Below are 24,632 nucleotides of genomic sequence, written 5' to 3'. Positions count from 1 at the left end.
ATGCTTGGAGGATTTTCATGTAAATGAGAATGGAGCTACCGCCTAATCCTTCTCAGCTGTTTATACTTAGCTTCTATACCGGGCGCTGCTCTCAGCTTACAAAGCATTATTGTATTGGCTGGGTATGAAGCGGGGCGCTTGGGCTATGCTGTTTTTGTGTCTTGGGAGGAGGGGATGGGCTTTTCTTTTAGGTGTAGTCTCGTCTAAAGATAAAGCTCCTACGGTACAATTTTAAAATGGTATCCTCTCCACAAAGCTTGGGAAGTGTCCGTTGTTAAGTTCTAAATTCTAGCTAAGGAATGATTCTGTCCTCAACTAATTTCGGTGCCTAATGTCAATTTTGGAAAAATGAGAACGACATGGAAGCCAAACTTACCCGTTCGTTTGAAAATTTCAAAATACATGAGTGAAAGGGTCCCTCAGTATTGTGTTCAGAAATAATGTGCATCTTAAATGAATTGTAAACATTTCCGGAGCATGCTGCTGAGGGTTTCTCTTCGGGTAGTGGGAACCGAGGACAGCTACATTTACTTGGAAAGGGGCTGCATGCCTTTCATAATCAAAGTGTGGAAACAGCACTCAGAGGCTTCCTTGCATCTCAGTGAATGGTATCCCAAATTCCATCATCTTCTCTGCCACTGCTCATGATTCCTTAAGTAAACGTGAAAAGTGGCTGGTTCTCAACCGCCTCAGCGTGTATCCTCCAGCAATCAAAAGCACCAAATGGATAGTGGGTTTTGGGGTGGCCTGAAGTCTTGGTGAACTTGGCGAGACCTTTCTTAGAACCCTCAGATCCAAGGGACAGACTAGTTAGAGCTATCCTCTCTCTAGCGATAGCCCCCCCATCCCTGTGTTAAAAGTGCAATATTTTGATTGGTTGTGGAGTTTGACCCTGGGAAGAGTTTTTGTTTTTTTGTTTTTAACAAAAAGGAGTTTGTGATGTAGTATTTTCTGTGAACTCCCAAAATGAGGAGATTCCCAAATGAGATTCCAAGGCTAGTCTATCCTGTAACTTACTTGTTAATGGTTACTAAGAGTTCAGAGGGAGATAGGACAAGTTTCTAAAACATGAAAACAAGTCACCTTAGAGCATAGTGGGCTTTTGTTCACTATGTTTCTATTTTTTTTTAAGATCTATTTTCTTAGGACCCTTTACTACTAACTGCTCTCCAGCACTTAAGCCACTTGCTGAACAGTATACATGATGTGGTACCTGTGTTCTCATGGGATACAAACCATCCCAATAAGTTTGTTACCAAGGGATTCCTTTGAACCACTAGACAAGTCTTGGTTAAGGTGTGTGCAAAATGACAAGAACAACAAACTGACCCTTAAATACTTGTTACAAGATCACCCAGAATATATATTTTTAAACATTATACTCGATGTTCAAATTCTAATCACACACCTTCCTGACAGGTAAAGGGCAGGAGAGAAAGAGGGGGCATCCAGTTCCGGTTTGTGTCAGTGCCCACTTCTTTTCCTTCCTTTTCTGCCTTTTAGCTGTTCTGCTCCTTGGTTGCTTCTGCCTGAGAGAGTGGACAGAGGAAATCAAAGGAAGGAAGTTCAAGTACTTTCCACTTTCCCTTGTGACAGCTCATCTGGGAGGTTAACTCACAAGATCCATGCAAAGCTGGCAGTGTTACGCCTCCACCTCCCCACCATTTTAGAAATGAAGAAACTGAGGTTCAGAGAGAGTAAGCAACTTCCCCAAAGTCACACTGCTTTGAAGGGCTGTAGAGCTGGGATCTGAACCCAGAACTCTACCTGCAAAGTGGAAGTTCTCCTCCGACACACCCTAAGTGAGGTACATTCTTCTCCCATTTTTTTGGCACTTCTGGCTTGTATGTGTGTCTGTGTGTGTGTGCACGTGCATGTGAAGGATGTACAGAAGTTGAACTGTGAAAGTGATTGCTTTGATAAAAGATTTTCCCTGTTGTCCATCATTATTGTGGTCTATAAAAAATTGGCTCTGCCTAAATAGGGGCTATTTACCAATTTGTAAACCATTATTAAGTTTTGGAGGGAGAAGGCAATGGCACCCCACTCCAGTACTGTTGCCTGGAAAATCCCATGGACGGAGGAGCCTGGTAGCCTGCAGTCCATGGGGTCGCTAAGAGTCAGACATGACTGAGCGACTTCACTTTCACTTTCCACTTTCGTGCACTGGAGAAGGAAATGGCAACCCACTCCAGTGTTCTTGCCTGGAGAACCCCATGGACAGAGAAGCCTGATAGGCTGCAGTCCATGGGGTCGCACAGAGTCGGACACGACTGAAGCGGCTTAGCAGCAGCAGCAGCAGCATTAAGTTTTGGAAGCACCTTTTATCAGCAAAATTTGCATTGTAGGGGTATATTCTAAATTTAGGTTTACATTTAATAGCAAAGGCACATATTACCTACTTAATAACAAAGTTTGAAGAGAGTGGCAAGTGAAAATATTAAATTAGCATTTTTATGTTTTTTACTGGTTTCTATTGATCTTTAGCTTTGCTAATATCATCATATTTCAAAGTATATAAATTCTGTGTTTCTCCCAGTACCCAAACATGTCTTCCCAAATCAATTGTGGGTTCCTCAGAGTCTGACTGTTGAGTTGCTTGACTAGCTTTGGAAAGTGCATGGAAGATGTGAAAGATAACCCTTCAGAGGACAGGCTCCTTCCCCGACATGTTACGCACTTGAATTCATAAAGTTTAGAGGAAATAGGACTCAATAACAAAACATTATTTCAAAAAGAGAGTAGCATTTATCAGAGTGGTTGTGATTGTATTAGCTGAGGCACACACTGGTTCCCCAAACTCACTCTAACTTTACCTAGAGATACAGAAAAGGACATTTCTGGGTAAATAAAGGGCCATAAAGGTTTATTGCAGGTCCCAGAATGTGACTTAATGTCACCATCTATAAATACAAACTTTATTTAAATCTCAGCAGTTGTGTAAAATGGCCTTTTTGTAATGAACTGTGTGTGTGATTGAGCCTGGCACTTGAGAAGGTATGTACAAGCATCTCTGTCTACATGTATTTATCTATATATTATTATTATTATTTAAAAAATTATTTATTTGGCTGCATTGGGTCTTACTGTGGCGTGCAGGATATTTCATTACAGTACACAGACTCTCGAGTTGCAGCACATGGGTTCTGGAGTGTGCAGGCTCAGTAGTTGTGGTACAGGGGCTTAGTTGCTCCACAGGATTTTGTTGTTGTTTAGTCCCTAAGTCCTTGGTGACTCCATGGATGTGGTATCTTAGTTTCCCAACCAGGGATCAAACCTGAGTCCCCCCCATTGCAAGGCGAATTCTTAACCACTGGACCACCAGGGAGGAGAAGGCAATGGCAACCCACTCCAGTACTCTTGCCTGTAAAATCCCATGGGCAGAGGAGCCTGGTAGGCTGCAGTCCATGGGGTTGTGAGGAGTCGGACACAACTGAGCGACTTCACTTTCACTTTTCACTTTGATGCATTGGAGAAGGAAATGGCAACCCACTCCAGTGTTCTTGCCTGGAGAATCCCAGGGACGGGGGAGCCTGGTGGGCTACCGTCTATGGGGTCGCACAGAGTCGGACATGACTGAAGTGACTTAGCAGCAGCAGGACCACCAGGGAAATCCTGTGTTTGGGTATATAATCTTTATAGTGAAGTTTGTTTATTATGATGTGGGTTAATGCTGCCCACAGTGATTGAGTACCTACTACATGCTGAGCTCTGAGCCCTGTGGTACTCTGGAATCTAGAGATACTAGAGGTACTGTGAAATCTAGAGATCTAGATTGTGGAAGAGACCGGCACACACAGATTGGTTACATACAGATTGATAAGGACACAGCTGGCAAAGGGGTGTGTTCCCAGGTGCAGTAGGGACAGAAGGGAGACAGTGGGTAACTCCTTGACAGCGAGTATGTTTGCCAGGGGATTGTTGAGTAGAAACCTGTTTTGTCCTCACTATATCTCTGGTGTCTAATACAGAGCCTGGCATAGCCCTTTAAGGAAAGGGAGTGGAAAGTTGGCATACATAGATAGACAGGACTTTAAAGCAATCTAAACTTTCGACCCTTGTAAGTAGCAAATTGATAAGGATATTGAAGATACAATGGAATCATGTTCAAGGGAGAACTTTTCTGGAAGGTTCAGTTCAGTTCAGTCGCTCAGTCGCGTCCAATTCTTTGCGACCCAATGAATCACAGCATGCCAGGTCTCCCTGTCCATCACCAACTCCCAGAGTTCACTCAAACTCATGTCCATCGAGTCGGTGATGCCATCCAGCCATCTCATCCTCTGTCGTCCCCTTCTCCTCCTGCCTTCAATCTTTTCCAGCATCAGGGTCTTTTCAGATGAATCATCTCTTCGCATGAGATGGCCAAAGTATTGGAGTTTCAGCTTTAGCACGAGTCCTTCCAAAGAAATCCCAGGACTGATCTCCTTTAGGATGGACTGGTTGGACCTCCTTGCAGTCCAAGGGACTCTCAAGAGTCTTCTCCAACACCACAATTCAAAAGCATCAATTCTTCAGCACTCAGCTTTCTTCACAGTCCAACTCTCACATCCATACATGACCACTGGAAAAACCATAGCCTTGACTAGACGGACCTTTGTTGGCAAAGTAATGTCTCTGCTTTTGAATATGCTATCTAGGTTGGTCATAACTTTTCTTCCAAGGAGTAAGCGTCTTTTAATTTCATGGCTGCAATCACCATCTGCAGTGATTTTGGAGCCCAGAAAAATAAAGTCTGACTCTGTTTCCACTGTTTCCCCATCTATTTCCCATGAAGTGATGGGACCAGATGCCATGATCTTCGTTTTCTGAATGTTGAGTTTTAAGCCAACTTTTTCACTCTCCTCTTTCACTTTCATCAAGAGGCTTTTTAGTTCCTCTTCACTTTCTGCCATAAGGGTGGTGTCAGCTGCATATCTGAGGTTATTGATATTTCTCCCGGCAATCTTGATTCCAGCTTGTGCTTCTTCCAGCCCAGCATTTCTCATGATGTACTCTGCATATAAGTTAAATAAGCAGGGTGACAATATACAGCCTTGACGTACTCCTTTTCCTATTTGGAACCAGTCTGTTGTTCCATGTCCAATTCTAACTGTTTCTGGAAGGTATAACTGTAGATTTTCCACCTGCCTTTCTTTCCATTGGAAGAAATTCTAGGAAAGATGAATAAACAGAATTAAATAACACTGATAAGGAAATTAGAAAAGAGATAGAAAATTACCTAGGTTTTATGATACAGCTTATGTCTTAGGAATGTAATCTTTTATTTATTTTTATTTGGAGAATAATTGCTTTACAATTGTTGTCTTGGTTTCTGCTATACATCAACATGAGTCAGCCATAGAGATATACATATGCCCCCTCACTCTTGAACCTCCCACCCACCTCCCACCCTATCCCACACCTTAAGAATGTAATCTTATTTCTACCCTTATTTTTTTTACTGTGGTGGCTCGGGTTTGAGATGTTTCTGAGAATTCTTTCTATTGTTATAGTCTTTATTCTTGGTCCTTGACTTATTTTTCACTCTTTGCTATTTTCTTTCTTAAACTTGATACCATGTGACTTACAAAGTGGACTGCCGAAAAGCGGAACTGAGTGGCCGTGGATAGGGTGTAACAGCCTTCTTTGGAGACCCAACCCCTGAGGGATGGGACTCCTCCTGTGTAGGGACTGTGTCCTCCTAGGTCCCCAACCCTCAGTCGATGCCTCTTGGCAAATCCTCTGGGCCCAGGGAAAGTGAAGTGTTAGTCGCTCAGTCGTGTCTTGTCTGACTCTTTGTGATCCCATGGGCTATAGTCTCTGTCCATGGGATTTCCTAAGCAAGAATACGGGAGTGGGCTGCCATTCCCTTCTCCAGGAATGTTCCCGACCCAGGTGTCCTGCATTGCACGCAGATTCTTTACCGGCTGAGCCACCAGGGAAGCCCAGATTTACCACTACCTGCATGATTTTGGTCAGTTCTTTTCAACTAGACCCAGTCATCCTGAAAGCTGTCTCCTTTTGGTTAACGACCTTGGTCAAGTTCTTCTAGAAGTGCATTCTGCTGTTACAGAGAAGTTGTAATTCTAGCCTGCAAAATCAGTTCCATGAACATGGATGTTCCACAGATTAACTGAGAAGGCCTTGGAAATAAAAAAGGGCTGGTTCTATATGCCACATTGGCAGGAGTTCATTTTGGGCTTCACTTCACAGTGGAGCAGTGCCAAGAGACTGCTGTCTTGCAGAAGGTGCATTATGTCAGCTGGGATGTAGGGCGCTCCCCAGCTAGTGCTTGAAAAGATGACCAGATTTCCAGAGACATCCTCGGATCCCTTTATGAGCCCCACCATGTCTTTAGCTACTCAGCCAGCATACATTTTAAAAGTGAGATACTTACTGTGCTAGGTCAGTGAAAATAAACAAACATGAGCTTCCTTGGGCATTTACTGTGGTCGGCTGGAATTCTGCCCAAGGCTATTATTAGACATCTTCCTGCTGGTCTCGGTTCAAATACAACATCCATTTCTTACAGGTTGATAATAGTCAGGCATATTGAACATGGGGTCAATGAATTCGTTTCTCCTATTCTTTTACATTTATTCTTTCACTACCCTGCCATTTGCCTAATGCTAAACTCCTTTTCTTGAGATGGTTGGATGGCATCACTGATTCAATGGACGTGAGTTTGAGCAAACTCTGGGAGATAGTGAAGGACAGGGAAGCCTGGCGTGCTGCAGTCAATGGGGTCGCAGAGTCAGACGTGACTTAGTGACTGAACAACAACAAAACTCCTTTTGGAAGAAATTAATATAAATCAAATATTTGTTTTATTTTGATGTTTGAACATATAGAAATGGAAATGGCATGAGGCAGTGAGGGGGATTTAAAGGATTCACTGACGCAAGACTTTAGAAGGTAACCAAGAGAAACCTTAGTCCCTGACCAACATGATTCACAGTAAGCCAGCTGCTTAGAAATTTCCACCCACAACAATGCACCAGGTGCTATAGAGAGAAATGAAACAAGTAATCCACAGCCTGGAAGATCATTTTCATTTAACAGGAGGCAGTAGTTTGGTGGATGGAAGCATGCCAGGACACTGAAATCCCTTAAGAGAGCTTTTTTTGTAAGTTTGGTTTTAATATATTGGGCTTTCTACAGACTTTAAGCTGTATTTCATCCATTGAGCAGAAGTACTTCCCAGCAGGGAGTACTCCATTAACCTGATACCCAAGTTAAGACAAGTCCCTGCATTTGAAGAAAAGGTGCCACTTGATGGTCCCAAGATGTTTGTGGACATGGAAAGGTTGGTCTTTTTTTAGGGGATCTTCAGCCCTCACTGTGAGTAGCATACTCCAGCTGCTAGAGTATCACTGCCTAGTGGCGATACAATGTAATTTAAATTTTTCTAGTAGCCACAATTTAAAAAGTTTTTTTTAAAGGTGAAATTAATTTCAATAGAATATTGAATTTAATCGGTACATAAAATATTACTATCCCTCTTTTTTTTGGTGAGAAGAGTTTTTATTTTTAGTTTTGGCTGTGCTGGGTCTTTGTTGCTACGTGTGGACTTTCTCTAGTTGCAGTGACCGGGGGCTACTCTTCATTGCGATGCACAAGCTTCTCATTGTGGTCACTTCTCTTGTTGCAGAGCATGGGCTCATAGTTGTGGCTCACAGCTTAGTAGTCCCTCGGTTTGTGGGATTTGGGGCTTCCCTTGTGGCTCAGCTGGTAAAGAATCTGCCTGCAATGTGAGAGACCTGGATTCAGTCCCTGGGTTGGGAAGATCCCCTGGAAAAGGGAAAGGCTACCCACTCTAGTGTTCTGGCCTAGAGAATTACATGGACTGTATAGTCCATGGAGTCGCAAAAAGTCAGACACAACTGAGGGACTTTCACTTTCACTTTATGTGATTTTAGTTCCTGGACCAGGGATTGAACCTGTGTCCCCTGCATTGCCAGGCAGATTGTTTATCCACTGTGCCACCAGGGAAGTCCAATATTACCATTTCAAATATAATCATTATAAAGATAATTAATGGGGTATTATAATATCTGCACTGCACAGCTTGTGGGATCCTAGTTCCCCAACCAGGGATCGAACCTGGGCCCCCAGCAGTGGAAGCATGGAATCCCAACCCTGGACCACCAGGGAACTCCCTTTATATTCTTCATACCAAGTCTGAAATCTTGTGTATCTATTACACTTACAACACGTTTCAGTTCAGACTAGCCAATTTCAAGTGCTTACTTGCCACATATTGCTTTAGAGGGAACTTGGATACCTGCCTAGGCCTGTGGAGGATGATCTCTGAGAAGCCACAATGACAAATAGATTTCATGTCACATAGCACATAACAGAAAAAAATCACCTTTTTGTTAGACTATTGCAGCAATCTACATGAGAGTTAATAAGTTTGAAGTTAGAGGTGGGGTAGTGGGAAAGGCGGAGAAGGCAATGGCACCCCACTCCAGTACTCTTGCCTGGGAAATCCTACGGACGGAGGAGCCTGGTAGGCTACAGTCCATGGGGTCACTAAGAGTTGGACACGACTGAGCGACTTCACTTTCACTTTTCACTTTCATGCATTGGAGAAGGAAATGGCAACCCACTCCAGCGTTCTTGCCTGGAGAATCCCAGGGACGGGAGAGCCTGGTGGGCTGCCATCTTTGGGGTCGCACAGAGTCGGACACGACTCACGCGACTTAGCAGCAGCAGTAGCAGCAGCAGTGGGAAAGGAGAGTACTGGATGCATATGGGAGACCTTGAGGTAAATGGGTTTTCCTGGTGGCTCAGTGGTAAAGAATCTGCCTGCCAATGCAGGAGATATGGGTTCGGTCCCTGAGTCAGGAAGATTTCCTGGAGAAGGGAATGGCAACCCATTGCAGCCAGTATTCTTGCCTGGGAAATCCTGTGGCCCGAGGAGCCTGGTAGGCTACAGTCATGGGGTTGCAGAAGAGTCGGACAGGACTGAGTGACTAAGTAACAACAAAGAGATAAATGCCCTAGGATCTGTAACTGAGTTTGAAGGTGAGGCAGTGTCAAAACTACTCAGTTTTCTGGCTGCAGTGAGTGGGTGTCATGTGAGCACCCAGGAATAGCAGGTTGTGAGAGTTATGTTGGGGATACCATGGGAACTTCCATTTGAAGGTGTCTAGTGAATGTTTGGTCTTGGAACTCAGAGTTCTGAGCTGAAGATGTTGATCTGGGAGACCTCAGTTTGAAGGAGATGAAAGTGAAATTGAGGTCATGAAATTGATGGGAGTGACAATGAATCGGACAGTTTCTGGACTGCTAAAAGAAGTGGATGAAAATGGTTAACTAGCAAGAGTGACTCCGTATAATCTACTACAGAGTAGTTCTGAAAAGCAACTGACCCCGAGCCATGCTCTGAGGTTCTTGAAAGGAGTAAAATAGAAGAGCTATAATTAAAGCTATTAGAAAGCTCCTTATATCTGCCTGTCTCTACATGAAATCTGGTTAAATTACTCTACTCTATCCCAGAATCTTCCCAGGATGGAACGCTGAGGGACACCATTTAAAGAACCAGTAGAAGAAAGATCACGAAAATAGGACAGATCTTTCAAATATCTGGGAGATCAAGGGTGCCAAGGGCAGGATAAGTTCTGTGAAAGTAATATCCAATAGAACCCAATGCAACAGAGAGAGATCACATGAGATAATAAGGGAAAGTCTCCTTTGGATATAGGAAGAAGAGATCAGTGGTGATGTTTCAGTGACGTGTTGAAATCAGGGGCCAGATAGGTTGAAGAGCATTTAGGGAAGTAGAAGCTTGACCAAGAGGAGAAACTTATAGAATGTATAGGACCCAACGGTGAATAAATCAGGGTTTAAGATTGAGAGAGGCTAGCTTTTCTCTTCTCTTGTTCCTTCCATACTTCTCTCCATCCAAGATGCAAAAGCTTCTGGTCAGTTCATTCTTTTAAATTGTTAATAATTGCACTTATATATAAGTGAGAAACAGCCAGTGGGAGAAAGTGAAAGTGATGGGGAACACTGATGAAGGGAATATTAGACTGAAGAGGCTGGGATCCAGTGCACAAGTGGAAGAATTGGCTTCTGATTCTTCCGGTAAAGAGACATCTCTCCCACTGTGGTGATGAAGAAGCTAGTAAGGATGTATTTGGTTAAGAATAAGTTATAAGGGGAAAAGGAATTTAAAGTTGAAAGCCTCCTTTCTTTGATAGCCTCTGTTTTCTCCATGAAGGTGGAAGCAAAGTCATAGTGACTTGGTTCTGGTAGGTGCAGAAGTGTAACTATGGGATAGCCTGGAAAGTCTGTCCAACCCCAAAACGTTTCCTCTCCATAGGCCTCCAGGCTGTGGCTGGGGCAGTGGGGGAAGGTGGGAAGGCTGAGTGAAGCCTGATGAGATGTGGTATCAATGAGCGGAAACCCTTCTGTTTCTTGACCTCTGGGGCTCCAGACCAACCCCCCAAATCAAGACAGAGCCGTATCTGTAGCCTCATGGGTACCAGACTAGCCCACAGCAAAAGGGCTGGATGCTGGCAGGATAAGGAGGCTGCAGCTTAGTTTCTGCTTACTGCAATCCACAGTCTGATTCTAACATCCGCTCTGCCATTGAATTAATTATTGTGTGAGCTTAAGCAAATCACTTCTCTCTGGACCTCAATTCTATCATCCACTATGAGTTGGATAGCTGATCTTTGGTTCACCTCAGTGTGCTGTTTGACCCAATGCTCATATCAACAATCAGGGCTACCCCACTCTTCACCTCCCATTGGTTTTATCCATTTACAGTAAAAACAAGTTGAATGACCTTATGGCAAGACACACTGGCAAAAGTATGCATAACAAATGTTCACAAAATACTTTGAAACTTTGTATTAATGTCGTACAAACCACTTTTGTTGTCTTCTGCTTTATTCTTCAGCAAGATGGGATGCATTCTGAATCGTGTGTTAAATGTTCTAGTCATTTTCAAAGAAACCTGTGTTGAATCTCTTTTTAATGTGAACAATAGCCTTCTAATTTCTCTATTTCATAATACTGAAGTTCAAAATACTGGGTTTTCTTCGAGGCCAACAGTATGGCACTGAACTCTAGGGGCCTTCTTCAACTGCTGCTGCCCATCTAAGAACCGTGTTTGGGGTTCAAGTCCAACAGTGGGTCAGGCCATAGTCCTGTGATGACTCCTGTATCTTTCGCTGGTGACCACAGTAAGCTTCTCAGTGCCCCCTTCGTGAAACTAGGAAGACTTACTCTATCTCATCACTGGAGGCAGGATGTGATATAGGAACAAACTAAGTCATTGTAAGCTAGGCCTATTCTCTTCCAATGATCTCCCAGGTAATAGCCTTTACCTTGTGAGAATCTGATTATGCGTTGCTGGTCTCAGACCATAGCATTATTGTCTTAACATTCCTACCTTTCTCTTTATCCCAGCGTGAACCGGGTTGTATGGGAGGCTGGGGAAGCTAACCCTGCTCAGGGAAAAAGAGACAGTTTAGCACTCAACAATCTTGAAGGCACACTTGAAAACACAGTGATTAGGAAATAAAGCAGCAAGCCCTGGTAGTGTGTGCCTGTGTAATACTGCGTGGGGCCACACGGGGCCAGCCCACGGAGCACGACTGATTTCCATGTCATCTCCTCCCTCCTACCATAGTCTTTGACTTGGTGGTTTTTGTGTTCCACTCAGCAATTCATGCACATTGAACCTGATGCCAATGTGAAAGGATGCTGAAGGCTATTTAAACTGGCACTTAAGAAAAATAGCAACAACAATAATAGTAATAGGTTAATAGAAACATCATGAATGAGGTGTACAGCCCATTGCCGACCAAATGGTATTGAAAGCTTGCCCCTGGTACTCACAGGCTTCTGTGCTTCATCTCTAGTGGCCTGAGTTTGTAGGCATAGTCACATAATACTAAATTCTATTGCACCTCCAGATTGTTTAGTTATAAGGTCATTGTTCTATGGTGGTTTCAAGGCTAGAGGTCTCACTCCTTTTCCTCCAGCACGTGGGGAGTGGAGTAACTGTTTATGGTGCTCACTGTGTTAGGCGCTGTGGCAGGTGCTTCATATGGATTCTCTTGTTTAACCGGGCTACAGACCTGTGAAATAAGAATGACTGCTCACCACGTTAAAAATAAGGAAACCAACCATTAAGTAATTCCCCAAAGATCAAACACCAACTGATAAAACTGAGATTTCAAATTTGGTTTGTCTTGACTTCTAAAGCCCCCTGTTGTCACTACACACTGTTCTCCCATGAAAGTGAGTAGAGAACCACCTGCTCCAGCTCCCAGGTGATTCAGAAACAAGATGTGTTTGGATGCACTTTGAGAAGAGCCACATTTAGCTCTGTCATGTCACATTTTTCTGCTTTTGGGACTAAGAGTAGAGACAGATCAGATGTCTAAGCTCTCTATAGTAAATTTAGAAATTCAAAATAAATGCATTTGACCCAGCACTTCTACTCTTAGAAAATTTGTACATATGGCCACCAATGACTAGTATTATGATGTTCTTAGCAGCATTATTCATAATAACCCCAAAGTGGAAACTCCCCAAATGCCCAGCAGAAGTAGAATAAATAAATTGTAGCATATTCATACAATGTAATGCTACCTAGCAATGAGGATAAAGAATCTACAACCACCTGCAAAAACAGGGATGAATCTCACAAACTCAATATTGAATGAAAGAAGCTCAGACATGAAAGACTATACACTACCCAATTCCATTTCTATTAAATATTTTAAAAGTAGGCAAGCTAATCTCTGATGTTATTAATAGAAGTCGAGATAGTGGAAGGAGCACAGGATGGAGGCTGGCAGTGGATGGTTATTTGATCTGGGTGCTATGTGTGTTCAGCTTGTGAAAGTTCACTAAGCTGTACCCTTAGGATATGTGCATATTTCTGTATGTATATTATTCTTTAAATCTAAGTATAAAGATAATCTGATCATCATAATAGGGGTAGAGTATGCCCTATTATGGTGATCAGACTATCTTTACCCTTAGGCTACCACAGATTTCCCATTTCTAAATAATTCTGGTGATCTATTAGGCAACACTCTAGGGAATGGTATCAGAATCTATTGACAGTTACAGCTCTTGGCTGCTAACAGGGCTTCAGTGTGCTTGGTCCTTCCAAGAGTCAGTATGCTGCTGCTGCTGCTGCTAAGTCGCTTCAGTCGTGTCTGACTCTGTGCAACCCCATAGACGGCAGCCCACCAGGCTCCCCCATCCCTGGGACTCTCCAGGCAAGAACACTGGAGTGGGTTGCCATTTCCTTCTCCAATACATGAAAGGGAAAAGTGAAAGTGAAGTCACTCAGTCGTGTCCGACTCTTCGCGACCCCGTGAACTGCAGCCTACCAGGCCCCTCCATCCATGGGATTTTCTAGGCAAGAGTACTGAAGTGGGGTGCCATTGCCTTCTCTGCAGTATACCCAGCCCCAAAGAGAATGTAGGTAAGCCCTTGAAGTAAACTTGCCTTATTTCTAGGACCAGTCCAGCCCTAGCCAGGTAATCTGTGAATTAAAATCCATGGTGCCTAATCTGGATACATTTTCTAACAATGACTTAGCCTTACAGTTTCTAGACTCAGAAGGAAGTGGATGGAATTTGCTAGCTAGCAAGGGTGCCTCAGGATAATCCTACAAATTGCAGAAAATAAGTACCCCGAGCCATCCTATCAGGTTTTTAAAGGGAAGAAAAATGAAAAGCTGTAATTAAAGCAGTTCAAATCCTCTCTATATCTGCTTATCTCTCTCTATATGAGATCTGGTTAAATCAATCTACTTTACAATCTTCCAGGATGTTACCATGAGAAACAACATTTAAAAAGTCTGTAGAGGAAGGGCCATGGAAAGAAGACAGAAACATATTTCTCAAAAAGGTGGGAGACCAAGATCTGTGAGCAAAGCAGTCACCTCATTGGCAGCTATACTTACAGTTTTTCCTATATATATATATATATATATTAGAGACGTCATCCCCTTTGCAGAAGCAGTCTTCTTTGGAAAACCTTTCTTCATTGGAACATCTTTAGTGGCTCAGAAACAAGTGTTTTATTATTGAAATAGAATCTAGCAAATACCTCAAGCTGAGACATGTTAGAAATATCTGTACTTCCATCCAACTGTATAGCAAACCTCCCACACTGCATAATTTGTTCTAATGCTTGTTTCTTTCAGTCTTCAGCAGTGTTTTCTATATGTCTTCCAGATATATTTGCTGACAAAAGAATGCATTTTAGTTTGACATCGATTTTTTCCTACACATTAGAGCAGCCAGTTTTACTGTGATTGAAGAGCAGGTGTTTTTGCAATGATATGAGACTTTTGGTTTTTCTCTATTGAATTGTAGCAACTCGAAAAAGGCTTCCAAACATTCATTGTACGTGAAATAGTATCTTGTGAAGCACAGGATTGAGTATCACATCTTGAAATATTGCTGAAAAAAATCAGAGGTTTGTCTTCATGTTTTGGATGCTTCATTTTTAAGTATCATGGTAATTACAATAGCTTCATACCATCATGAGCTAACATCTTAATGTACATCATATGCTCCAGATGAAGTTTAATGCTAATAGCACATATTTCAAATAGTCTTCTTTGCGATCATTTTTGATTCTGCTGTCTTGTCAAATCTAATGAAGCCACCAGTGTTTACACCTGATAATGTGGCTGCTAGAGAACTTATACAAGGACTAGAAGAGTTAGGGACTTTCCTGGCCATCCAGTGGTTAAGGTTTTGTGCTTCCAGTGCAGGGGGCACGGGTTTGATTCCTGGTCAAAGAATTAAGATCCCACATGTTGTGTGGTGCAATCAAAGAAATCTTTAAAAGGAGTAGAAGGGTCAGCTTGGTCATTTTTTTTGGTGTTAGTCTGTGTTTATAGTATCTTTGGGGCTTCCCAGGTGATGCCAGTGGTAAAGAATCTGCCTGCCAATGCAGATGACACAAGAGACTCAGGTTTGATCCCTGGGTTGGGACGATCCCCTGGAGGAGGAAATGCAGCCCACTCCAGTATTCTTGCCTGGGAAATCCCATGGACAGAGGAGCCTGCTGTGCCACAGTCCATGGGGTCGCAAAGAGTCAGACAGGATGCAGTGACTGGACAGCAACCACTGAGCACACATGCAAGATGCGAGAGTAGTATCTTTGCTTTACTGTTTCATTGTAGGAAATGTTTTAAGCCCCCTGCTGATCTTGTGAGCTTTAGTTTAGTTAAAACTAGAAAATATAACCCACAAATTCACTCATGTAGGCCCAGGTGAACTGTATTTTACTGCAGTAACCTTAAAGTACATGGAAATACCAGGGGACCCAGGCCCCTCTTCTCTATTGTAACGGCTTGTATTCTTCCTTTGGAATACCTTGTAGACAGAAACAGGACACCAGGGTAAATGTGGAGTTTACTGTTAGATGTCAGTAATCCTTCCTTTTCCAGGCACAAGTGCTGCTCTCTAGCAGATTGTCCTGCGTATCCCACGTTAGACAACCGTGGTCTCTGTGTTTTAAATCTTTGCCCTTGGATCCATCCAAGTGAGTGAGAGAACTGCATTCTCAGACTACATGTTTGGCTCCTGGTAGAAATGCTTTTTGATTCAGGGACTCTGCCTTGCAGGGAGGGTGCCACATAGACAAACATAAAAGACAGAATTGTCTTTATTGTGGGACTGTCATTTGGTATGTTGCTGTTGCTATGGCATCACCCAATATGCCCCTTATAAAGGCACCAAGGGAGGAATATCTATAAAAATTTGGCATCAGGGAATGCTGTACTTCTCCCCAGTATCTATTTTCGGTTTTGCTTAAAAACAGTATTAACTTTGTGTTCCTCTTTGCTTTGACTGCTGGGAGCTTAAAGCCATTTTTGTGGCCCCTGCTCTCTGAAATGTAAAGGACTGTGATGGACATTCCTGTGTGCTCATTTCACCCTGGGCCTTTTTTCAAAACCCCTGTTTCCACCCCTATTCCACTATTATTTTAAACTTTTTTTTTTTAAATAAAAGTTACCTCGCAGCCTTTGGGGAAGTAGATAGAGATGAGTAAGATACGAGATTATTATTGATACTCACTGTAAACTCCTTAAGCTCAATTGTCCAAGAAAAAATAGATTTGAGGTATGGAATTTTTATCTCTAAGTAATGATGATTATTTTCTATTGTTAATACTATCTATGCATTTCTTGATTCTAAATGTCTTTAATTGTAAGACACGCTTCCATTTCAGAGGTGTTTGAATGTAAGAAAACTGCCAATACAGATTTTAAGACATTTATTTTCAGACCCCTCCTAATCTCAGACATGTGTATCTGTTTGTGTCATCTTTGATTTCTTTCATCAGTGTTTTAATAGTTTTCTGAGTACAGGTCTTTTGCATCTTTAGGTAGGTTTATTCCTAGGTATTTTATTCTTTTTGTTGCAATGGTAAATGGGATTGTTTCCTTAATTTCTCTTTCTGATCTTTCATTGTTGGTGTATAAAGGTGCAAGAGATTTCTGTGTATTAATTTTATATCCTGCAACTTTACCAAATTCATTGATTAGCTCTCATAGTTTCCTGGTAGCATCTTTAGGGTTTTCTATGTATAGTATCATGTCATTTGCAGACAGTTTTACTTTTCCAATTTGTGTTCCTTTTATTTCATTTTCTTCTCTAATTGCTGTGGCTAGGACTTCTAAAACTATGTTGAATAAGAGTGGTGAGAGTGGACATCCTTGTCTTGTTCCTGATCTTAGGGGAAATGCTTTCAGTTTTTCACTATTGAGAATGATGTTTGCTGTGGGTTTGTTGTATATGACTTTTATTATATTGAGGTATGTTCCCTGTATCCCCACTTAATAGAGTGTTTTTTTTTTTTAAATCAGAAGTGAGTGTTGAATTTTGTCTAATGTGTTTTCTGCATCTATTGAGTGATCATATGGTTTTTATTCTTTAATTTGTTAATATGGTATACCATATTGATTTTGTATATATTGAAGAATCCTTGCATTCCTGGGATAAATCTCACTTTATCATTGTATATAATCCTACAATGTGTTGTTGGATTCTGTTTGCTAGTATTCTTTTGTTGGGGAGTTTTGCATTTATGCTCATCAGTGATATTGGTCTGTAATTCTCTTTTTATTTTATTTTTTTGTGAAATCTGTCTGGTTTTGTTATTAGGATGATGGTGGCCTCATAGAACACATGTGGGAGTGTTGCTCCCATTGCAAATTTTTGGAGGAGTTTGAGAAGGATAGGTGTTAGCTCTTCTCTAAATGTTTGATAGAATTCACCTGTGAAGCCCTCTGGTCCTGGACTTTTGTTTGTTGGAAGATTTCTTAGTTACGGTTTCAATTTCATTACTTGTGATTGGTCTATTTATATTTTCTAATTCTTCCTGGTTCAGTCTTGGAAAGTTGTATCAGACATGCTCAAATGTGGGGGGAAATATACATTTTAGAATCAATGCAATGCAGTATTATTTTTAGTATTAAGAGTTTTCCAGCTATTTGAAACCCACCACTGTGGGGTTTGGAAGGTAGCCATGTGGGTGTTATGGCATATGGATGGTCAGTGTTTTAAGGGTGGCTGTATCCCTAGGGCATAAAAAAAAATTCTCATCCCTGATTGCTGGAAGGACTATAATTACTAGCCTGATCTAGATGTGGGTATTGCCACGTTGGTTTAAAAAATGGAATTCTTGTGAGGATACTCTAAAGTTGGAAAATACACTTTTTAAAAGACATTTAAGATAATTTTTAGACTGTACTATTGTTTTGCTTTTAACTAACTTCAAAATACTTATCCTCAGTAATAGAAAAATGAGTAAAGGACAGATTATTCTCAGAAGAAAATATAAATGACTAATAAACATTTGAAAAGCATTCACTCTTTTTTGTAATCAAAATAATTCAAATTGAAACAGCATGATGCCATTTTTGATCTATAAAATTGACAAAGATAATACTCGATGCCAGTGAGGTGGCAGCAAGATAGGTGCCTTTATACGCTGTAATGTATGAATGATGCAGCTTTTGTAGAAGGTAATTGGCCAATATATGTTTAAATGTTCTTCAAATACTCATCTTTAAAATGTTCATACCCCTGATCTAAGTAATTCAACTCCTAGGCATTATCCTAAGGAAATAATCAGAAGTTCAAAATTATGTGTAGAATGTTATTTGTATTAGTAAAATATAAGCAATTTAATATTCTACAACAGAGAATTGATATTTAGTGGAATGTTTTATAGCTATTAAAATAAGTGAGAGTTGTATGAGAAACATCCATACCTTCTACTCATTTTGCTCTGAAACTAAAACCACTTTAAAAAATAAAGTCTATTTCTCACATACTTAAAAAACGAACTTATGGTTGCTGGAGGGGAAAAAACAGGGAATTTGGGATGGTCATGTACACACTGCTATAATTAAAATGAGTAACCAACAAAGACCTACAGTACAGCACAGGGAACTCGGCTCAATGTTATGAGGCAGCCTGGATGGGACGGTAGTTTGGAGGAGAATGGATACATGTGTAAATATGGCTGAGTCTCTGTGCGTCCACCTGAAACTATCACAACATTGTTAATCGGCTATTTTCCAATACAATATAGGCTATATTCAATATACAAAGTTTATAAGAAAAAAATTAAACACACACACAAAATAGTCTGTTGATAAAATCAGTTTAGTTCAGTTCACTTGCTCAGTTGTGTCTGCCTCTTTGCGACCCCTGGGGAATGCAGCACTCCAGGCTTCCCTGTCCATCACCAACTCCCGGAGCTTGCTCAGGCTCATGTCCATCGAGTCAATGATGCCATCCAATCATCTCATCCTCTGTCGTCCCCTTTTGCTCCTGCTTTCAAACTTTTCCAGCATCAGGGTCTTTCCTAATGAGTCAGTTCTTCACATCAGGTGGCCAAATTATTGGAGTTTCAGCTTCAGCATCAGTCCCTCCAATGAATATTCAGGACTGATTTCCTTTAGGATTTACTGGTTGGATCTCCTTGCAGTCCAAGGGACTCTCAAGAGTCTTTTCCAACACCACAGTTCAAAAGCATCAATTCTTCAGTGCTCAGCTTTCTGAGCAGTTGGACCATCCAACTCTCACATCCATACATGACTACTGGAAAAACCATAGCTTTGACTAGATGGACCTTTGTTGGCAAAATAATGGCTCTGCTTTTTAATATTCTGTCTAGGTTTTTCATAACTTTTCTTCCAAGGAGCAAGGTCTTTTAGTTTCATGGCTGCAGTCACCATCTGCAGTGATTTTGGAGCCCCCCAAAATAAAGTCTCTCACCGTTTCCATTATTTCCCCATCTATTTGCCATGAAGTGATGGGACTGGATGCCATGATCTTTGTTTTTTGAATGTTGAGTTTTAAGCCAGCTTTTTCACTCTCCTCTTTCACTTTCTTCAAGAGGCTCTTTAGTTCTTCTTTGCTTTCTGCCATAAGGGTGGTATCATCTGCATATCTGAGGTTATTGATATTTCTCCCAGCAATCTTGATTCCAGCTTGTGCTTCAACCAGCCCAGCATTTCATGTGATGTACTCTGCATTATAAGTTAAATAAGCAGGGTGACAATATACACAGCCTTGACGTACTCCTTTTACAAGTAGTCTATTGTTCCATGTCTGGTTCTAACTGTTGCTTCTTGACCTGCATACAGATTTCTCAGGAGGCAGGTAAGGTGGTCTGGTATTCCCATCTCTTTAAGAATTTTCCACAGTTTGTTGTGATACACACGGTCAAAGGCTTTGGCATAGTCAATAAAACAGAAGTAGATATTTTTCTGGAATTTTCTTGCTTTTCCCATGATCCAATGCATGTTGGCAATTTGATCTCTGGTTCCGCTACCTTTTCTTGAACATCTGCAAGTTCTCGATTCAGGTACTATTGAAGCCTAGCTTTAGTTTGCTGGCGTGTGAGATGAGTGCAACTGTGCAGTAGTTTGAGCATTCTTTGGCATTGCCTTTCTTTGGGAGTGGAATGAAAACTGACCTTTTCTAGTCTTGTGGCCACTGCTGAGTTTTCCAAATTTGCTGGCATATTGAGTGCAGCACTTTCACAGCATCATCTTTTAGGATTTGAAATAGCTCAACTGGAATTCCATCCCTTCTACTAGCTTTGTTTGTAGTGATGGTTCCTAAGGCCCACTTGACTTCACATTCTAGGATGTCTGGTTCTAGGTGAGTGATCACACCATCGTGGTTATCTGAGTCATGAAGATCTTTTTTGTATAGTTCTTCTGTGTATTCTTTCCACCTCTTCTTAATATCTTCTGCTTCTGTTAGGTCCATACCATCTCTGTCCTTTATTGTGGGCATCTTTGCATGAAATGTTCCCTTCGTATCTCTAATATTCTTGAAGAGATCTCTAGTCTTTCCCATTCTGTTGTTTTCCTCTATTTCTTTGCACTGATCACTGAGAAAGGATTTATCTCTTCTTGCTCTTCTTTGGAATTCTGCATTCAAATGGGTATCTCTTTCCTTTCTCCTTTGCTTTTCACTTCTCTTCTTTTCACAGCTATTTGTAAGGCCTCCTCAGACAACCATTTTGCTTTTTTCATTTCTTTTTCTTGGGGATGGTCTTGATCCCTGTCTCCTGTACAGTGTCACAAACCTCTGTTCATAGTTCTTCAGGCACTCTATCTGTCAGATCTAGTCCCTTAAATCTATTTCTCACTTCCACTGTATAATCATAAGGGATTTGATTTAGATCATACCTGAATGGTCTGGTGGTTTTCCCTACTTTCTTCAATTTAAGTCTGAATTTGGCAATAAGGAGTTCATGCTCTGAGCCAGTCAGCTCCCGGTCTTGTTTTTGCTGACTGTATATAGCTTCTCCATCTTTGGCTGCAAAGAATATAATCAATCTGATTTTGGTGTTGACCATCTGGTGATGTCCATGTGTAGAGTCTTCTCTTGTGTTGTTGGAAGAGGGTGTTTGCTATGACCAGTGCGTTCTCTTGGCAAACCTCTGTTAGCCTTTGCCCTGCTTCATTCTGTAGTCCAAGGCCAAATTTGCCTGTTACTCCAGGTGTTTCTTGACTTCCTACTTTTGCATTCCAGTCCCCTATAATGAAAAGGACACCTTTTTGGGGTGTTAGTTCTAGAAGGTCTTGTAGGTCTTCATAGACCATTCAACTATAGCTTCTTCAGAATTACTGGTCAGGGCATAAAGTTGGATTACTGTGATATTGAATGGTTTGCTTTGGAAATGAACAGAGATCATTCTGTCGTTTCTGAGATTGCATCCAAGTACTGCATTTCGGACTCTTGTTGACTATGATGGCTATTCCATTTCTTCTAAGGGATTCTTGCCCACACTAGTAGATATAATGGTCATCTGAGTTAAATTCACCCATTCCAGTCCATTCTAGTTCACTGATTCCTAAAATGTCAACATTCACTCTTGCCATCTCCTATTTGACCACTTCCAATTTGCCTTGATTCATGGACCTAACATTCCAGGTTCCTATGCAATATTGCTCTTGACAGCATCCGACTTTAGTTTTATCACCAGTCATATCCACAACTGGGTGGTATTTTTGCTTTTCATTCTTTCTGGAGTTCAGTCAGTTCAGTTCAGTCACTCAGCTGTGTCCGACTCTTTGCAACCCCATGAACTGCAGCACGCCAGGCCTCCCTGTCCATCATCAACTCCCGGAGTTCACTCAGACTTACGTCCATCGAGTCGATGATGCCATCCAGCCATCTCATCCTCTGTCGTCCCCTTCTCCTCCTGCCCCCAGTCCCTCCCAGCATCAGGGTCTTTTCCAATGAGTCAACTGTTCACATGAGGTGGCCAAAGTACTGGAGTTTCAGCTTTAGCATCATTCCTTCCAAAGAAATCCCAGGGCTGATCTCCTTCAGAATGGACTGGTTGTATCTCCTTGCAGTCCAAGGGACTCTCAAGAGTCTTCTCCAACACCACAGTTCAAACGCATCAATTCTTCAGCACTCAGCTTTCTTCACAGTCCAACTCTCACATCCATACACGACCACTGGAAAAACCAGAGCCTTGACTAGACGGACCTTTGTTGGCAAAGTAATGTCTCTGCTTTTGAATATGCTATCTAGGTTGGTCATAACTTTCCTTCCAAGGAGTAAGCGTCTTTTAATTTCATGGCTGCAGTCACTATCTGCAGTGATTTTGGAGCCCAAAAACATAAAGTCTGACTCTGTTTCCACTGTTTCCCCATCTATTTCCCATGAAGTGATGGGACCAGATGCCATGATCTTCGTTTTCTTAATGTTGAGCTTTAAGCCAACTTTTTCACTCTCCTCTTTCACTTTCATCAAGAGGCTTTTTAGTTCCTCTTCACTTTCTGCCATAAGGGTGGTGTCATCTGCATATCTGAGGTTATTGATATTTCTCCCGGCAATCTTGATTCCAGCTTGTGCTTCTTCCAGCCCAGCGTTTCTCATGATGTATTCTGCATACATCATTTCTGGAGTTATTTCTCCACTAATCTCCAGTAGCATATTGGGCACCTACCGACCTGAGGAGTTCATCTTTCAGTGTCCTATCTTTTTGCCTTTTTATACTGTTCATGGTGTTCTCAAGGCAGGAATATTGAAGTGGTTTGCCATTCCCTTCTCCAATGGACCACGTTTTGTCAAAACGGCCCTACATGGCATGGCTCATAATTTCACTGAGCTAGACAAGGCTCTGGTCCATGTGATCAGATTGGTTAGTTTTCTGTGATTGTGGTTTTCAGTCTGTCTGCCCTCTGATGGAGAAAGCTAAGAGGCTTATGGAAGCTTCCTGATGGGATAGATTGACTGAGGGGGAAACTGGGTCTTGTTCTGATGGGCGGGGCCATGCTCAGTAAATCTTTAGTTCAATTTTCTTTTGATGGGTGGAGCTGTGTTCTCTCCCTGTTATTTACCTGGGGCCAAACTATGGTGGAGGTAATGAAGATAATGGCCTTACATCAGTTTAATCTTTATCAATAATCTTTCTTTCTCTAGTTTTTTTTTTTTTTATCAGTAGTCATTCTCCAGTGACTTTAAAATTCCCCATTCAGCAAATATTTATTGAGGACATTTTATATGTCAGGTACTGCCTTAGAAGAGCTTCCCTGAAGGCTTAGTGGTAAAGAATCTGCCTGCCAATGTAGGAGATACTGGTTTGATCCGTGGATTGGGAAGATCCCCTGGACAAGGAAATGGCAACCCTCTCTGGTATTCTTGTCCGGGAAATCCCATGGACAGAGGAGCCTGTGGGCTACAGTCCAAAGGGTCACAAAAGAGTCGGACACGACTAAGCAACTGCCTTAGAAAGTATGGATGTAGTAGTGAATAGAACAGACTTAGTCCCTGTTTCTTGGAGTTTCCATTGTAGTTGGGGGAGACAGGCCATAAATATACATTGTCTCCTCAAGTGCCCATGCAGACCTCTCTTCAATCTGCACTCACCCTAGCTGAATGAATGAATCTAGCCCAGTGGTTTTAAGTATCATTTAAATTCTGATGGCTTCTTAACATGTATCGCTAGCTTAGTCTTCTATCCCAAACTCCAATCTTGTACAACCAACTGCCCACCTGACATCTCCACTTGGATATCTAATAGGCATGTCAAACCAAATGTGTGAGAACAAAATTCTTTTTTTATAGTAAATTTTATTTTTTCTTCCAGTTTTATTGAGATAAAATTGACATATAGCATTGTATAAGTTTAAGGTATGCAATATAATGATTTGACTTACATACAACATGAAATGATTATCACAGTAGGTTTAGTTAACATCAGTCATCTCCTATAGATAAAAAATTAAAGAAATAGAAAAAAAATTTTTCCTTGTGATGAGAACACTTAGGATTTATTCCCTTAACAATTTTTATATGTAACATATAGCAGTGTTAATGATATTTATCATGTTGTTCATTACATCCCTAGTATTTATTTATCTTATAACGGGAAATGTATACCTTTTGACCACCTTCATCAGTTACCCCCTTCTCCAATCTCCTACCTCTAATAATACCAATCTGATCTCTTCTATGAGTTTGTTTCTTTATTTTTGAAGTATAATTGACCTATGACACAATCTTCCTGTTAAACAGTGTACTGATTCGGTATCGCTATACACTTCAAAATGATAACCACAGTAAGTCTAATTATGAGATATCACCCTACCAAGATATTGCCTAGTTATTAACTATATTTCCCACACTGTACACTTCATATCTGTGACTCATTTATTTTGCACCTGAAACTTTGTATCTCTCAATATCCCTCAGCTATTTCTTTACTGCCCTCACACCTCTCCCCTCTGGCAACCACCTGTTTGTTCTCTGTATCTATACTCTGTTTCTGTTCTGTTACATTTGTGCATTTGTTTTTTTAGATTCCACATATAAGTGAAATCAGACAGTAGTTGTCTTTCTGTCTGATTTATTTCACTTAGCATAATACCCTCTAGATCCATCTATGTCTTCACAAGTGGCAGCATTTCATTCTTTTTTAATGACTAATATTCCATTGTGTGTATGTATGTTTGCATATATATACATATTTATAAACACATATATTCATACATACCACATCTTTATCCATTCATCTATTTTTTGTACTCATTTATTTTTTGGCCATGCAGCATGCAGGCTCTTAGCTCCCCAGCCAGGGATGGTACTCGTACCACTTGCATGGAAGTG

General features: G+C 41.3%; 1 protein-coding gene across 3 annotated transcripts in view; it reads left to right on the top strand.

Moving 5' to 3' along the window:
* Positions 1–24,632, top strand: part of LOC113887136 (choline-phosphate cytidylyltransferase B) — a 147,098-nt gene that overhangs the window by 25,812 nt on the left and 96,654 nt on the right. The window lies entirely within an intron of this gene.

The sequence above is a fragment of the Bos indicus x Bos taurus genome, chromosome X (genome assembly GCF_003369695.1).
Source record: "Bos indicus x Bos taurus breed Angus x Brahman F1 hybrid chromosome X, Bos_hybrid_MaternalHap_v2.0, whole genome shotgun sequence".
In the NCBI taxonomy this organism is placed as follows: Eukaryota; Metazoa; Chordata; class Mammalia; order Artiodactyla; family Bovidae; genus Bos; species Bos indicus x Bos taurus.
Note: the sequence above shows the minus strand (reverse complement) of the source record. Positions and strands in the feature narration are given on the sequence as shown.